Source organism: Nelumbo lutea, chromosome 5, assembly GCF_056320005.1.
Source record: "Nelumbo lutea isolate HS-2025 chromosome 5, American lotus-T2T, whole genome shotgun sequence".
Taxonomy (NCBI): domain Eukaryota; kingdom Viridiplantae; phylum Streptophyta; class Magnoliopsida; order Proteales; family Nelumbonaceae; genus Nelumbo; species Nelumbo lutea.
The window spans coordinates 58,552,738-58,568,775 of NC_142688.1; positions in this window are offsets into that span (position 1 = coordinate 58,552,738).

Sequence of the window (16,038 nt, forward strand, 5' to 3'; positions counted from 1 at the left end):
AATATATCAAGGAAAAATGAGATGCTCCTAAACAATATTCTTATTTGTGATATTTTTTATGTTTTGGGCATTGATTTCATGGGTCCTTTTTCAAAATCTTTCAATAATGATTATATACTTGTTGTTGTTGATTATGTGAGTAAATTGGTGGAAGCAATTGCATGTCCCATTAATGATGCTAAGGTTATAATCAAATTCTTGAAAAAAAATTATTTTTATTAGATTTGGTACACCAAAGGCTATCATTAGTGATGAAGGTAAACACTTTTGCAATAAACAGTTTGATAATTTATTAATTAAATATGATGTTACCCATAAGATTGCTACCCTCTATCATCCCCAAATTAGTGGACAAGTAGAAATTTCAAATAGGGAATTGAATGGTATTTTGGAAAAGACTATGAGCTTATCTAGGAATGATTGATTAATGAAATTGGATGAAGCACTTTGGGCCTATAGGACAGCTTTCAAAACACCCATTGAAATGTCTCCTTATAGGTTGGTGTTTGGTAAGGCTTGTGACCTCCCTGTTGAATTAGAGCATAAAGCATATTGGGCAATGAAACTGATTAACTTTGATTTGCAAGTTGCAGGTGAACAAAGAAAGATGCAATTGAATGAACTTGAAGAATGGCGGCACCAAGCTTATGAGAATTCTAGAATTTATAAAGAAAGAACCAAGGCATGGCATGATGCGCACATTAAAAAGAAAAAGTTCACAGTTGGAGACAAAGTTATTCTTTATAATTCTAAATTGAAGCTTTTTCTGGGCAAACTAAAGTCAATATGGAGTGGTCCATACATAATAACTAGAGTTTTTCCTCATGGTGCAATTGAAGTATCTAATGAAACTAACGACTATAACTTATTTCCTTTTAAGTTTTTTTTTCATTTATGCATTTTAGGAAAATCTAATTGTTTCATGTTTCTTTATTTCCTTTTAAGTTTTTTTTTTAATTTTTGCTTTTTCTTGTTATTGTTGTTTCCTTCTTTTCTTTTGATTGATGAAATGTAGGTTGCAATTTTGGAGTCTATAGACAAGAAATTTCAGCATGTAAAGCTAAAACCAAGACCAACTCGAAAGGAAGTTTCTTTCCCTTCTTTTCACCCTTTAATTTACTTAACATTGAGAGTAATGTTAAATTTAAGTTTAGGGGGGGGGCGAGAAGATTGCAAATTTTTTTTTTAATTTTTGTGAACCTGAGAGAATGATATGATTGCACCAAAAAAAATTTGAAATATGCTTTAGCTTAATTTTGTGATTGCTGAATTTTTCTTGATGACTAAAACCCTATGATAATTCTTGATTGAAATCGAATATGACTTAGAAAATGAAGATAAATTCTAATCCTGATGATTAATTGATTCTCGTGTTAATTCTATTGTATCATGAAAGTTGAAATTTTTGAGCACATTATGCCATGATCTTGTGAATTGTGTGCAACTTGGCGAATGATTATGTGATCTATATGGAACAATATGATCATTATGTGATATTCTAGAACTTGTTTGATTAGCCTTTGAGGAGAAATCCTAGACAACATATTACTTTAGAGATGATTTGGGCCATTTTTGGATCGTTTGAAACTTTTCAAGCTAACCTTGATATATTTCAATCCTTAGTTACCCTTTTGAGCCTTTTCAAAAGAATGTCAAATGCAAAGCATATGATTAGCCACCATTCAAATTCTTTTCTTTAACACTCATTATACTTAATCTGTCAAACCCAAAAAAAACATGATCTATCCTTAAAGAGAGCTTAATTTTGCACAATGATGTTGATGAATGAAAGAATGGAAGATGAAAGAAAAAGAAACAAAAAAAAAGTGTTGAGAAAGAAAGAAAATAGGCTTTAGAAATATATCATGCGCCTAAAATTATTACTGAAAAATTTATTCACTACCCAAGAAGATCAAAAGAAATAAATTTGGGGGTTGTAATACATGTGAAAAATAAAAAATATGGAAATATCTTGAGAGTACATTTATATGTGCATGTCCTTCTATGCTCTCTTGCTTTGTAATTCCTTATCCTTTTTTTGTTAATCCCTACCTAGGCCTCACACTACAAACTTAATAAAGACCTATTGATCTAAAGTTTTATGGTTGTCTATATTAGTAGAGAAGGACTATGAAGAGCAAGCCTATGGAATATCCAAAAACTTCAAAGATCCATTGGTTTGCATAATTTGAGTTAAGAAGCATGCAGAACACTCAAAAATTGGCAAAACACACACGCACACACACACACACACACACACTTCAATTTTCATGATGAGATTTTGTTAGCATAAAATTCATGATAATTCTTGGATGGTATTTTGAATACTTTCTAAGTTATATACCTTATACAAACTTTGAGGCATATACTTTGGAAAATCAAGATAAGCAAAGAATGATCAATTCATGAGTTTAAGTATGTTTTTGTTCATATTTTGATCGAGGACGATTAAAAGCTAAGTTTGGGGGTATTTGATTAGCCTATATTTGTACATATTTTCATACATCTAACTTGATGATTTTGGGTAATAATGTTTTTGGAATTAGCATGGTATTGCATTAGTTATGATGAAATTGTCTTGCAAGATTATTTGGAGCTTAAATTGTGCAATTTTAAGCAGGAATTCGATTTAATTGATCAAGATAATCATAGAGGAATGACCATGCAGCAATGATGCTCCATGATGTAGCCATGAAGGAGAGAATCCGTTGAAATCGGATTTGATATGTATGTACAAAAATCAAGAAATTTCATGTTTTGATATAGTTCCCGCATTTTGGGCATAACTTTCTGCCTACAACTCGGATTGAGTTTACAACTCTTATGTTTATCACTCAACCTAATTCCTACGCCAACAAGTGAAATTCGAACTACAAGTTTTGTGCCTAGCATTTGGCAGTGCAAAAGAGATAGGAATTCAATTGAGATAAAGACTAAGAGACTTAATTTGTGTTGAATTAGGAGTCTGCATTGAGAAGAAATTGAGGGGAGGTTAACTATAAAAAGGACCACAGACTCAAGAAAAATGGGCACATCCTTAGAGAGAATTTAACAGAGAAGAAAAGAGGAAGCAGTCTTAGCACATCAGAATGGAAGATGAATCAATTTCAGCACGCTAGAGAAGGAGAGGAAGAATCTGAATTCAAGAGAGAGAAAGGCTTAGTTGTTGCACTTGTCTTCTACCTTTAAAGGCTAAAGTTTTCTTGCTATTCTATTCATTCTTTGATGTATTCTTTTTATGTTTCCCCTTTAATTTTCTTGAGTATGTTGAATTTAATGATGTCTAGCTAAATTTTCTTAGTTAGTGTTTAGATGGATTTTCATTTTAAGATTATATAGTTATTTGTTTAATTCAATTCAATACATTTATTATTTGCATGAGGAATTTTTATCGCTATGCTTAATGCTTTAAAAGAATTGGCCAATATTTTAATGATTTGATGATTCATGCATGACTGACCAAATGATTGTTATGAATTAGATCCCTAGGCAATAAAAATCGCATGATAGACTATGATATCAAAAACTGATTAGCTCATGTGTGGGAATCAATGAAGCTTAGTGAGTCAAATCCCCTTCTACGATTAGAGGTTTCCAAAGAAATTAATGCTTATTTTTCCTTTTGACAACCACTTAGAAATTTGATGGTAGAATTGGATTAATAAAGGATTAATATGACTTGGGAAAGCTTATTAATTAATTTAGGAAAATCCACCATCACATGCAAATAACTTTAATATACCTTAGAATAATTTCGGTCTTGAGTTGGATTAAATAGGTAATTATGTAACCTTGATTTAATGAAATCTAAACCCTAGCTGCATTCATCCATCAATTTAGTTTTTATTAAGTTCTTAGATTTGCATTAATTCTTTTAGTTTTTATTCATTCAATTGGTTCACGAGTTCAACTTAGGTTAGTTTAAAATCGATTTGGTACTATGATCTAGTTTCTGTGGGATCGACACTTTTCTCATCATTATACGCACATTTGACTAAGGTACACTTGCATGTTAACTTTGCATAAATCACACAACAATCTATTCCCCCTGCTTGTTTGGTTTAGACAGGAACCGGAATCGAATTCCAATTGATGCTATTTGGTTCATTAAGAGGTTGGAATTGGTTTGTGTGTCAAATACAATGCGTACACATTAGGTTGTGATAGAGGTGTAAAGTGGGTCATGCCGGGCCGACATGGCACGACTCGTGGGCGGCCCCGTGCAAAGTGTGGGTCATTGTCGCCCTCTCTAGTGAAACTTTTGGGGTCGGCCTGATACAACCTACAGCCCAAGCTCGTGTGGGCCCGTGCCGTGCTACGGGCCAAGATGGCCCGTGGGCCGAGCCTTGGGCCAAGTTAGGTCGTGCATTGGACCAAAGCTACTTATTTAAAAAACTGATAAAAGCTCAAATTTTTTATTTTATATGAATTTTGTGTATACAATTGCTTATATAAACAATAATTAAATAAATTAGTATAATAAAATTAAAAAATTATTTATTTTATTAATATATTATGCACTATATTATTATATAATTATAATTTATATAATATTATATAAATATATAATATATAAATAATATATATGGGTTGTGCCTAGCATGCCGCCCGCAGGCCCACTCAGTCGTGCCATGTTGTGCCGGCCCGTGGACCTAAAACCCTAGGCCCAACATGGCCCGCATGATCATGCTGGGCGATTGGGCCTGGCATGGCCCACAGGCCATCATGCCAGGCCAGTCCAAGTTCATGCCGGGCCGCGAGCAGCACGGACCGATTTACACCTCTAGGTGGTGAGCAAGCACATTAAAAAAAAAACAAAAAAAAACAAAACCACATTGACATAAGCAACAATTTTGGTGTTGATGGCATTGATGACACAAGCAATAGAATCACATTCCCAAAAATAGCGTTGATGGTGTCCGTAACTACAGAATGTGAATCCCATTCTGGGGGAGGGGGTCGGGAATGGCCATTTCCGCCTTCTGATTCCCATGTTTGGGAATGCTTATGTTAAAAATAAGTGATTATTGAATAAGTGCTTAAAAATAAGTGCTTATTCAAATAAAAACTTATTTGCATTTGGCAATCAATTTTTTTAAGTGTTTATTTTGAAAAATAAGCACTTATTTCATATTGGGCATTTGGTAGTATTTTTCTCCAATAAGCACTTAAATAAGCATTTGTTTCTATTTTGTCCTTCATTTTTTTACAAATTTTACAAAAGCACTTTATAAAAGTACTTTTACAAAAACACTTTTGCAAAAGTTCTTTTATGAAAGCACTTTTATGAAAGTACTTTCATAAAAACACTTTTACGAAAGTACTTTTATAAAAGTACTTTTATAAAATTCAACTAGGGAAATTTTACAAGTGGTATTTTAAAATTCAACTAGAGATAATTTTGGAAGAAAAAATTGAATAAGTGCTTATTGTATAAGCACTTAAAAAAAGCTAGAAATTAGGGCTTAAAAAATAAGCCCTTATTTTTAAAATAAACACTTATTTTGGGCTTATTTCCCAAACACCAATAATTGTTAATGGTGTGGTCGTGACCCAAATAAGCACTTATTTTTAAGCACTCCCAAACATGGCCTAACTCTTGAGTGGATAAATTATCAAATGAGTTGGTTTTTTATGAACTTATCTGCATGGAACTTGTGCAACTGTGCACCCTGGTTTTAGACCCCAATGAGCACATTTATGCCTATGTTCAGCAATAGGGTAAGGAGGTGACTTTCCTATTTCTATCTGCATGTAGTATTCAAAACAAGGATTTACCACTACGATGTTGATGCTGAAGGAAACTTAAGTATGGGGATCTTGAATGATGGCTAAAGTCCTGCTCTAAACATCACAAAGGTGCTACTTGCAGTTAGATCAATATTCAGCAATTTGAACCCAAGTCTTGCCATGCTCTTTGCTACCGAAGTTTTCGTTTGACATGGTTCAAGAGGTAATTCTCTTTATTGAACCCTTGAAATGCTATCCTTGTAGATACACTTCTTGTGTTTGGCATTGCTCGCTTGTACTTGAGTGACAATGGTAATTATGATGAAATAGCTGCAAAGTGGACACTGTGATTGCTAGATAAAGTTTCATCAATTTGATTACAGAGCATCTGGAATTTCTAATGTCACTGTTGTAACTAATAGGAACTATAACTCAATAGTAAACAGTGAACATCATGTAAACTAGATGTTTTTGTTTTTTTCTTTTTTTGTGAACCCCAACTTTTCCCACCTGTTGATGATTCATTGGATATTTGTGGGATGACCTCCATATATTGGTATGTTTATGGCCAAAAGTATTCTTCCTTTGGATCATTGGAAGTGATAGGGGATGATGATGAAATAGGATATCAAAATACTCTTATCAATTTGTATTGGGATGGGATTTGGCGTTTCCAACTTGTTAGAAATTGATGAAACTCAATAATTAACCTTTTTCTTTGTACATTTTTTATATTTTTATAAAAATGTCACACTTTGATTAGTTATACATAACATATCCATCAGTAGTTTAGCACGGGCCCTCTTCCGCTGGTACTAGTCTAAGGTAGTGTTTGAGAACACTTAAAAAAAGTACTTTTAACAAGTACTTCTTTTAAGACATGGGACCACACATTAAGTGGTTTCTAAGTACTTATAAGTGTTTGGTAGAAAAGTGGGGAAGAAGTACTTATTTTAAAGTACTTCTTTGAAAAAGTGACTTCAAGTTGGTTTTTTTTTTACTTCTCCAAAAACTAGGACGAACCAGTCCCTGTTATATTTTTATAATGCCTAAAATACCCCCACGAGAGTTATACCTCCTCTTTCTCCATTCATTCAAACCTCAAACCCTAGCAACGGCGCACCAGTTGCAGGTCCACTGGCAACGATCAACAGTGAGGAACAGTGGCTGACGGACCTATCATTTGGCCTCTTTCTTCTATGTTTTGAAGTTTTTTTCTCATTTAATCATTTTTTTCTAACTTGAACTCTCTGTTCTAACTGAAAAACTTGTGCTTCCTACGGGTTTAGGTATTGTGGTTTCTATCCATGTTGCACTTCTTTCTTTTTTTTTTTAATTTTCTTTACTTTTCTTTTTCTTTTGGATCTATCGATTCAAGTATCGTTCACCTGTCATGATTATCAATCGATTCACCCCTGCCTACTTTTATTACATTTTCATTGGACGAATTGAATATTGAACTTGGTGATTTTGTTAATTTGTTTATCGGTTTGTCGATATAGTTTTGGTTATTATGGTTGAATGTGTGAGTTCCTGCTTCGAATTCGATTGTGTTCATGGTGTTGCCAAGCTTATTTTGATTTATTATGGTCGAACGTGTGGATTTCTGTTTCTAAGCATTTGTCGATTGCTTAACAAACTCAGATCGGTGAATTGTTGTTGCTTAATTTGAAAGAAACTCAGAATTATTTTTTCTTTCTACTGGTCCTCTTCTTAACAATGCGTAGAAGAGATGAACTTTGCATTCTATTTCATTTTCGCGATTACAGTACTCTTTTTTTTCCTCTAAAGAAAATCTTTGAGTCAGTAGAAAATGGACTGATTTCTTTTGGCATTTCATGAATTTTGATATTTTGTTTTGTTTAGATATAAGAGAGGAAGGCTTGCTACTTATGCATCGGTATTTTCATGTATATACTACAAATTGATTCCATTGAAATTTTAAATAGTGGACAAAATTGCAAGCTTGCCATGATTTACTTCTTTTTAAGATATAAATTGAAAAATGTTTATGCATCTGAAAATAAGTTATTATTCATTATTTATTAATATTAATTATAATTATTATTTTTATTATTAATTGAATCCACATGGCAGCCCACGTGGAGTCCACATGGGCTCTTAGTTGAAAACATTGTATATATGTATGAGTGAAGTGAGGGCTAAAATTGTCATTTGTGTCAATATAAGCACTTATGGTAAAAGTAGCTTACCAAACATTCTCAACCCAGTAAGTGCTTAAAAACATAATAAGTGATTTGAAATGTGGGTTACCAAACAGCCTTAAGAGGTTGTTAAAATAAGTACTTCTACTTCTTTTAACAAGTACTTAATCATCAAACATGGCCTAAATCATATGGGATTATCTTGGTTCAATCTAACTTAATCTAGGTTTTCCAAACATGGGCCAATGACCATCAAACCCTTGGTCCAAGATTGAAAATGACTTAATTTGTGATCTTAAGGGTTATTACAATCCTCAAAGAACCATGGGTTCGGCCTAACAATTTGGACCAAACATAGGTCAATTCAGCTAAGGGTTTGGTGTCCAAGACATGCACCAATTTCAATATTTATGATCTGATTATTAAGAGTTCAGATTCGCAATCAAAACATTAGAACTCAACTATACAAACATATGCAAATAAAATAAATTCAGCTAAGAGTGAGGTGATCTGAATCTGATACGGGAAAATTACAACTAGTCATCAAACTACTTTATGTGCATTGATCTTGAACTCTTCCAAATGCATGTGATCTCCAATTGTTTCTCCAATGTAAATTAGTTAGGAAAACCCTAAATTTTCTACTACTTACAAAGGAAAATACTAATATAATTTGTCTAAGATAAATAAAAATAAGTAATTACAAATTGCATATCAAAGTTGAAATTGCATGATGTGAATCAATCTTGCCACCATAAAAGAATTCAATCTCCACCACACTCCAACCAATGAATCAAATCAAAGATTCTACCACAAAATTATTCTAAAAAAAAATGATAGAAAATAAAGACAGTCTTCAAATCATTGTCCCAAGACCAAGAATTAAAATATCAAAATGATACATCCAATACAGGGCCTATCGTATTGGTATAGGACCTCACTGGCATAAGATATGTCACGACTGGACACTTATCCTTCCAGTCATACGTATTGGTTTAATACACTACTGTATTAGTGCATATCGTATAGTATCGGGCGATACAATCCGATATGACCAATATGACAGTGTATCGCACATCCGTTTCCATGCCTTCGTCTGACAATTACAAACCGCGTCTCACTTTAAAAAAATGAGGCTGACATGATTCAAACATAGAACTTAAATCACTCAATGACTAAGAGCATATGCCTCTTCAACCACCGAGCCACTTTCCACTTTTAGATAATAAAAGAAATACATTAACCTTTATCAACATTAAAGTCTAGTTATCTACATACAACCCAAATAAACGATATATACTAATATTCAACAACTTGAACAATAAATTAAAAAGAATAATTTTTAAAATAGTATTTTATGAACAGTGGAATAAATAATTTATCAAATCTACATATATACCAAAAATTGATTTTTAATTTCAAGAAATATATACAAATATAATTATTTTAATACTTAAATTTTCTAAATTTGCACATTATATGTATATTCAAATTTTTATAAATTATTAATTAATATTTTAATTGCATTAAATAATAATGTATTTATTATTTAAAAAATAAAAATATTATTTACAAAATATTTGAGAATATAACATAAATTAAATTGGTCAATTCCATTAATCTAAAATTATATAAATATAAAATAATTTTGTATTTTAGAATTTTTATAAAATAAAAAAAAATTAATAAAGGAATAATTACTTTAGTAATTAAAATTTATGAATTTTCATATGATATATATCTTCAAAATTTTAATAGATTTGATATATTTTAAGTTAAGAATATATATTTTCTATAAATTATAGACTAATACTTTACATTTTATAATAACATATTTATTTAAAAAAAAGAAAATATTGTTTACCAAACATTTGAAATTTGATTTTTTTGTTGATGTTAAACAATAAAAATAGTAAAGTAGAAATACTGATATAGTAATTCAAATAGAATAGTTACATATGTTTTGTGCCTTGGACTTTAATAGAAAATAAAATAATAATGGCTTTGTGCATGTATTAATTTTTAAGAATCTATATAATATGTCTTACATTTTTTATTGATGCACTATCAATAAAATTGTATAATATCTATGCATCTCACTATATTAGTTGTAATATATTCTTCATATATACCATTAAAATATAAAGCTCCTATGTATTTATATATTATTTATAATTGTTTTGACATTAAAGTTAATATTATTGATATATTTATGGAATTTTTGTGCATTTCTCTAGTGTATCCAAGCGTTTCCATATTTTTCGTCTGTATCCATGTGTTTTCCAAGCGTATTCGTATTTGTATCCATATCCAAGTTGTACGATATGATTCCTAATATCAATACTTTGATCCTTGCCCAAGACTAAGAACCAATTTCTCAATATAAGCAATTTCCTGGTTAAAATCAGTTGGACTAGTTCTAGTCGATTTGACTTTAGGTTCAAATATGCTCAAGTGCAATGTTAAAACTGAACCTAATGCTCTAATGCCTCTATTTAATAGACTAAAATTCAATTAATTCATGTCCAAACCTGTTAAGCTTGTTGGTCAAATTACAAAAAAATTTTAGCCCGAAGCCGAGAATCAATTTCTTGGTATTTGAAAACCCAATTTTTTTGGATCAATCTAGCATTGAACTAGACCAAATTTGAAACACAAAATTAAATTGAGCATACCTAATACATAGTCCATAAATTACAGTTCCCAGAGTAGTAGTTCACACCCAAAATCCAAACCCAAATTGGCCTCCTAATTGAAGATGGCACAATTGTATCTGGAACTCGATCCTAGAACAACTTCTTAGTTGAATTTGATCCCCAACAAGTTGGAACTTGTGTAGTTGTGGAAACCACTTCAAATCTAATGTTTTTATTTCAAAAACACAGAAAAGAGCTGTAGAATAACAATGTCTTCCTTAACTGGTTAACAAGGGTTTATGAGAAGCTAGAAAGAAGAGAAAGAGTGCAAGAGAGTGACTACAAAGGTCTAGGTCAACCTCTTCCTCTTGCCCCCATGTATAGACCTATTTCTTACTATAATTAGGGCCAATCCAAACCAGATTTAGGTTAGGTATTTAATAACACTAAGATAATGGAGGTCCATACCCATATTTGGCTCATATCACATGACAACTTGACTAATCTAACTACTAATGGTTTAATAACCATTTCTTTAAGTGGTTCATGTACATAACTATTGTAAGCCTTATTGGGCTTGAACAATGTATGGCATGAGACCCACAAAGGCCTCATATCAGCCAACATAGGTTTCATCCATGTGTGGAAAGACTTAGGCCAAATTCACTATACAAGGGCAATAAACCCCTAAGCCAATCGAATTCAGCTCAGTCTAGCCCCAACACTTAAGTCTAAGTGATCATTGGTTTTAGTAACCCTATGAAGCCCAATGATAATGCATTGATATGAGATAAATCTATTAGATTTCAGCCCTATAATGGTCTCTTGTCCTTAACCTCTTGGCCCAAAATAATCAAAACACTAATCATAAGAAAGGAGTGTAAACCCTACTACCAGTTTTAGGTTTCCATCACAAAGAGTGTAAACCCTAATATTCATTTTGTTTGACAAAGGGATTGATCTTATCACAATGATCACTCATTCAAGTAATACCCTAAATTTCTATAACATACTTAGGTATTTATCCTTAAGAGGATCTAACTAATTGGCATATTAAAAGCAAGTCAGTCCAAGACCTAGTGCAATATCATTATCAAGTCAGTCCATGCTTAGACTAACCCCAACAACTACAATAAGCCACTCCAGCAATTTGGTAGTACATCAGTGTTATCCTTGTTAGGATAAACTTCCCAAGTTTATCAAATGGTTAAGAACTTTATAAAATAATACAAGTCTCATAAGTGTCCAATTTAAGGAGTAATTTGTATAAATATACCATTCTGAATAGCTTGATATATGAAAACCTTTTAAACTAACACAAGTCTCAAAAAGTGTCCCAAGTTTATCCAATGGTTGAGAACTTTCTAAAGATGTGGCTCTTAAACCATAGCCCATGTATGCTTCCTCCCTGTTAAGTTGTTATAGCATAAATATTTGTAGGAAACTCCAAAGCCTTTAAAATATTTTTATAGCCTTTTCAACTTTGAATTTCCTTAAAGCATCCTCATTGGAGAGATTGGAAATGGTGTAGAAATTTTAACCCTCAAACAATTGAATCAAGAAATGCTTACATTTCTTCTTCTTTATCATTAACAAGTTTTCTTAACACAATTATAATTCAAAGAAGCTTACTTAGATTAGTTGTATACTTAGCATACCATTAGTTCTCTCAATGAGTTTATTATCATTAGAACACATAGAGTCAATAATCTACTCCTTTAAAAACAAAGGCCTAGAAATGAATTACCACTCAGTGTAGGATAAACTCACTTGGGAGGCCATTTTAACCACCTAGTTGTTAAGTTGATTCATAGGTAAACCTGCTCTAATTAATATCACTTGTTGCCTAATTAACCTAACCCAAGAGGGGGTGAATTAGGTAGTAAGAAATTTTCCCACAAAGTAAAGCCTTCTAAGATGATAAATGAAAGAATAGTACAATGGAAGGTTGTGTATGTGTACTTATGCAAATGCAATGGAAAGTAAAGCAAACAAGTTAAAGCAAATAAATAAATAAAGTGAAAAATTCAAGAAAGTAAAGTACACAAATATTTTTATAGAAGTTTGGCCAAACCTAGGCCTTCAGCCTCTCCTCAAGCAACCTCATAAGGATTCCACTAAGAAAACTATGTTTTTGGATGCCAATAAAACCTTACAACCAATAAGGTTTCCAAGTGCCTACAAGACCTTTACCGATTGAACTTCTAGGTGTCAACAAAACCTAAACAGTTGACTTATGGGTGCCCACCATACTTATAATGGTGTTCTACTTTTGAACACCTCAAGTACAAGAGATATTAGAGTATATGCTCAAAATAAAAAATATGCCTCTCAATAGGCAGATAATAATAGATACAAAATAAGATATTTCAGAGCAAGAGAAAGCACAAACAAATATAGGCTCAACTCTTGAAGAGATTTACAAATCTTAATGAGAAAAAAAAAAGCCAAGAAGGCAACTCAGTTTTATCATTATAACTAATTTAGCACAAAAATCTCTTATTCACAAAATAACACTTGCTCACAATAATGCTCTATTATGACAATATATGAATACTAATCAAGTTCTTGTTCTTTTTCAAGACAAAATCACTAATTTATAGTGGTTGAGGTTATTTTATTCTTAGAGAGTCATTGTAAAGGTTTAATCCATACTAGAAAATGTTTAGATTAAATTCCCAACAAGACAGAAGGCATACCATAAGAGGAAATAGCCATTATGCCTTTAAACAATCATTTTTTTTGAAATAGTCAACTAATACTAGTAGTTGACTACCAATAATAATAGGGAATCTTTTTTTCTCCAGTAGTCAACTAATCCCTTCTAATGGTTGACTAGTATCTTATACCTTAGTCTCAACTGTCATGGTTAGTCAACTCACCATTTGCTATAGTTGACTACTAAACTATTTCTTCACAAACATTGGCCTTAGTTGTCATGGGTAGATGACTATAGATAGTCGACTACTCACTCTTCATAACCATAAAAACTTAGATATTTATATTAGAAAGGTCCAGAAGTTATTTCCTTAGGCTTCTAAAATAGATTGATTACTTTTTGAGTCTAGGATTCTTATTGATGATTATAATAATGGGTAAAAGTCTTAAACCTCCCTTAATGTTTCTTGTAAATACTAAAACTACCCCTTTCTTTTCAAAATGGCCTAAGACCACCCCTATCAAATGCATTAGTTGTTAAGTTTAATAGATAATTTAAAAGATATTTCACCCTTAGTTATTCTTTAAATTTTTAGAAAAATAAAGGTATCAACCAATAACAAAAGAAAACAAAGATTTATAATAGTCTTCTTTGAGCTTAACAACTTATAATTCTTTGTCGTCATCAAGGGATTTATTAATTGGAAATACTTCATAAGTGATTAAAGCACTAAAAAGTAAAAAATGATAATTAGATGAACCAATTTGACTAAGTTATTCAATAAGTTGTATCTATTGACCCTATGTTTTTTTTTTTATATATAATAACAAACACATTGAAAGTACCAAGGACGAAGATCCAAAAGTGATATATATGATCAAGTGGAAGCTTTGCTAAGTAGTTGCTCTCATGCTTCAATGTGAATCTACACTATCATCATCATTTCTCTAGCTAAGGAAGCTCCAAGAAATCAAGCATCAAGGTTGTTCAAAAACTTAAAGGCTTTGGAGTTGCTAAAGATTGATATGTTACAACAACTCACTAAAGAGTCAAGTTTTATACATCAAGTTGTATTTATTTGTTTTTATATTTTCTAGAATTTTGAAGTAATTAAATTATATGATGCACCTCATAGATGCTCAACAATACTAAACTCAATAATCCTTAGAAACTATAATCCTTTTAGGTTTGGTTTCTTATCTTTCTTGAGCTTAATCATGTTATAAAAATTAGGAAAATATCTTTGAAATCTAAAGTAAAGGTTTTCAAACCTCTAGGCAAAATGTGCCAAGGTTTCTAAGTGTATCGTTTCTCTATCAAGAAAATTTGACTTGGCTATGAAAAGTAGTCAACTCTTTAGATTGATGTGTTGACTAATTGTAACAATGGAGGCATGCAAATCGCTCAACTTAAGGCCAAAGGTGATATACAATGAAAAGACAGGAAAGTATGTAATGTGGATGGATGCATATTGATGATGTCAAATACACCAAAGCATCTGTGGGTGTAGCTGTTAGCAATTCTCCAATAGGCCCTTTTGAGTACCTTTACAACATGCAGCCCCATGGTTTTGACAGCAGGGACATGACGATAACAGTGAACTTCACATTGGGCCCCTCACTGATGATTATCTTGATGTCACTCATATAATGAGAAGGATTCTGGTGGGAAAACATAGAGAAGCCCCTACCATATTCAAGTATGATTGAACTTACTACATGGTAACATCAGGTTGTACAGGTTGGGCCCCAAGCAGGGCACTTGCCCATGCAGCAGAGTCGATCATGGGCTCATGGGAAACCATGGGGAATCCCTGTTCCTTTTGAAATCAACTCAGTAATTCAGCCAAGCATTGTCTGACCATATGGGATCAACTTCTTATCCCTCTTCAGTGTGTCTTTTAATTATTTCTCTAAAATTTCATTGATATCTTCAGGAAAGTAAATCTTTTTAACTGATCTAATTTTCTTGACTTCCTAACTGAAGTAAAATTTTCAGCTTCTAGATGGTGTGATCACATGTATTCATGTCTGCCTAAATGCCATCAAATGTCAATTCACACATGTATCATACATATATCATGACCATGTAGTTAGATGGACATGCATAACTTATATATATATATATATGTACCCATTAACCATCAAGCATCTACATAAAGTTGTTATTAATACCCCCTTAGCAAAGACATGAAAACTTCAGCTTATGATCATCCCACCTCATGCGTGATAGGTGAGAGCAAGGGGACAAAAAAGCTGGTTCAGCTTTTATCCTTTGCATTTTTCTGAGGGACAAATTTATCTTCCACCCTTTCCATTATTCTTACTGAAAAGTTTATTTTTTTATTTTAATAGGTAAGAGCAAGGGCAGCAAATCTTAAGTTGGTAGCTGCTGGGGAAATCAATTTGATGGAGGGACCAAACCAGATATTCATATACATTTTCTTGCTGGGGCTGCACCAAAGAATGGACCCTCAGCTGGTGTGATCTCAGTAACATCACTGGTGTCACTCTTCAGTCAAAAAAGAGTAAGAGCAGACACAACAATGAAAGGAGAGATGACACTACAGGGTCTGGTATTACCAGTTGGTGGCATCAAAGATGAGGTGGGTGTTGTTATACACATTTATGTAAACTTGTTCTACTACTGGTAAGAACAATCTGATAGCAATGGCTGCTTTGATGTATGTGATTCACATATTACACCAAAGAATTGAATGATGGGTTGCCTCTTGGTCACATGATTCATATTGGCTCTGACCATCAAATGTTCTGTCTACTTCTGAATGTTCAATACTTTTTTTGTGGGGGAAAATAAAGTTTGCCGATTGAATAGCTAGAATCTTTTT